The following is a 3,389-nucleotide window of genomic DNA, read 5'->3' on the forward strand; positions in this document are numbered from 1 at the left end:
AAAAAGAAAGCAAAAAAAAAAAAAAAAAATCCCTATTCAGTGGTCTAGATTCCAGAAATGTGACTTGACTTAATCTCTAGTTTTGGTTGTTGGTGTATGAAGTTTTAGTTCCCCAATATATACTACATGTTTTCCCACTGGCCCACTGCTCTCTATACAATTTTGACTCTTAGTAACTCTATTATAGGACAGAGACCTGTCTCATAGGGTTTCCAACGTTAGAAATCTTTACCAGAGAATATTGCCACATCCTTCTCCCACGGAACAGCTCATGGGTTCAAACTGCCAAACTTCCAGTTAGCAGCCAAACATTTTAAACTGCATAACAAATGCATTATTTGTGTAAAAATATGGTAAATTAAAAATTGTCTGTCATACACCATCATTTTAGCAGAGCAGCAAAGTTCATGAACACACAGAACAACCACTTAATTACCCACATCTCTTTCACCAACTTGTAGCCATTTTTAACATATAAAACTAAGAAGCAAGTGTTTGTATGTCAAAAATTGTGCTTAGTGACCAATATTTCAATATTTTCTTTTACTTTGATATTATCCAGATACACAAAGATTCACTAATTAACTCAACTCGATATTATCTAAGGCTCTAAAGTTAAGTAAAGATCTTGAAACCTGTGTTAAGCTTACTAAACATAGTCAGTATTAACATAAATATTTTTAGAATTATGATAAAATTTAGTAGAAAATATAATTTTGCATTGCTTTAATCCTAAGCATGTTGTTGTTGTTGTTATGTGTTGTGGAGTGGGACCTGACTCATAGCACCCCTTCTTGGGAGTCTGAGGTAGTATCACTATGGAAGTAGATTGCCTAACCTTCCTTTTGAGGAGTGGCTGGTGGGTTTGAACCACCAGCCTTCTGGTTAGCAGTCAAGTGCTTTAGGCACTGTGCTACCAGCATAGGAATAATAATTAGGTTATCTGATCAGTAAACCGATATATGGAGTTTAGGAACTTCAGAACACTTAATTCTTTTATGGAAAAAAAAAATCTTGAAGAAAAAGTGCCTGTATTGACTGAATTTACATTCTTACATAAGGATGCTGCTAAGATAGCAGTTTTAGTAAGAGGGATTTATTTTTAAAAGATGAGTACATTCAGATTTTTTTATTATTTCTGAGTATTTGGGGACAATATTAGATTTATATAAAATAGATTTATATGTTAATTTCTCCAAACCAATCAGAACAAAGCTGTTTAAGTGTAATAGATAATAAAATTTTCAAACTGAGTTTGAATGAAAATGTGTTTCATTTCTTGAGGAGGAATTTAAGGATATTGTTCCATTCTAAACTTGTCAAACCATCAATTCAGGCTTATTTCTGTGTTCTCTGTTCCTGAATCTATCACTCTATTGCTGCCTAATTGGTTTTTTTTCCTCCCTCCACATATCACTTGTTAAAAAAAACGATTTCTGCTTAGGTCAGCCCTATGGTCCTGCAAGCCATAGAGTATTCTATATAACTTTTTCTTTTAATTTTATCTGAAAATTAGTGGACTTTTGTAATCTTTCAAATAACTATCTAATATTGAACTGAGACAAAATATTAAAGTTCACCTATCATATATTCCTCAAATATTTCTTGAGTTTTAGTATGTGCTTGACACTCTTTTAGGCTACAGTAATCAGTAATGTATAGCAGGATAGTGTGTCCAAAGATCATGTGGCAAGAAAGAAAATGACACAGCATGTAGGTCTTAAAGATGTTATAAAGAATAGCAATTTTAGTTTAAGAAAAATGTTGAGGTTTAAAGGATTTTGTTTATTGATTACAGTAGGGAAATACTTTCTAAATCTCTAAATGTTTTAAAACTATTATACCATGAGAAAAATCCAGTCAGATAGAATCTGAATTTATGATCAGTCTTTAAAGGATAATTTCTATCACTTTAATGTATCCATTGAATATGGATAGAATACTGTTTAGAGATCAGTGCAACATTTACCTTTGCTTTTCTCTGTCCACTTTGAGTTTATTAATTTTTATTTGTTTCCAAAGCTGTTGCTTTGGAATAACAAAACTTTGTTAATTTTGAAGCCAGTATCCTAGACTGAGTTTTGTCAATGAACATCTTCATGACATGGAGCCTGTAAGACATGGTTGTGAGTGGTACATTTAAGACTGGTGAGAATCATTTATTTTCACTCATTTGACCCACTCTATTTGTGAGCTCTGGTGGCATGGTGGTTAAGGCATTTAACTGCTAACCAAAAGGTCCACAGTTCTCATCCATCATTGGCTTCACACCCATGATCTGCTCCTAACTTTCCATCCTCTCATCACCAAACATCCACTCTGCATCTGTGATTTGCTCTGTGGGAAAGATGAAGCAGTCTGCTTCCATAAATATTTACAGCCTTGGAAACCCTATGAGGTAGTTCTATTCTGCAGCATATTACATTTTTGGGGGGTGACTGATAAGATTGAGTTCAGTTAGAAAAGTTTATTGTAGGCATTGAACCTAAAGTGTACCCTGATGACATTTTTTTGACTATTTGTAAGCATAGAACGACACTAAAATTTGGTTGTCATTGAGATAGTGGAGTTTAAACTTTATTGGGAAAATTGAGTTTAAACTCCTAATAATCATAATCATAAACCCCTTTAATTATAATTATGATTATTTGTTATCAAACCCATTTTACATAATAACTATTCTTTGGGTCAGAAACATCAGATAATATAAAATACTGCCTTTTGAAGCTGTTCTAGTCAACATTTTCTACTCTTAGTTCTAATGGTATATTAGAAATAACTTATAAATGATGCATAAACCAAAAATCAAACTCACTATCATTGAGTTGGGTCAGACTCATAGCGGCCCCTCCTTGGATTTCCAAGGTAGTATCACTCAGAAGTAGATTACCAAACTTCTTCTGAGGAGTGACTGGTGGGTTTGAACTGCAAGCCTCTGGTTAGCAGTCAAATGCCTTAGGCACTATGCTACCAGAGCTCTCACCTCTCATAGATTATAGTTCTTTCAAGATTATAACATAAATTCTCTACTTCCCAGGTAACTGGGTTTCTTTTTCAATCTTTCTTTATTGTCACTGAAATTATAATAAACATACAAAGTGTTGTATTTCTGGTGTTACCCCTGAGCTCATATCACTCCTTGATTATTTACATGATTAGATTACAGATCATGCTATGTACATTCTGCTTGTTCTACTCATTTCTTTAGACCCATCCCTCAAACAGAAATAGATCTTCTGCATATCAATATCTCTAAGGAATTTCTTTGTATTTTGCCTTTAAGTGTTATCTTTTTAAAAGAGTACTTGTGAGAGTTCCTATAATATGGCAGAATAGGCAGACAGACTGCACAGACCCTCTTCAACAAAGAAAAGGGGAACCAATTAATA

The sequence above is a fragment of the Orycteropus afer genome, unplaced genomic scaffold (assembly GCF_000298275.1).
Source record: "Orycteropus afer afer isolate SDZICR_OR568_19922 unplaced genomic scaffold, OryAfe1.0 scaffold00265, whole genome shotgun sequence".
Lineage (NCBI taxonomy): Eukaryota > Metazoa > Chordata > Mammalia > Tubulidentata > Orycteropodidae > Orycteropus > Orycteropus afer.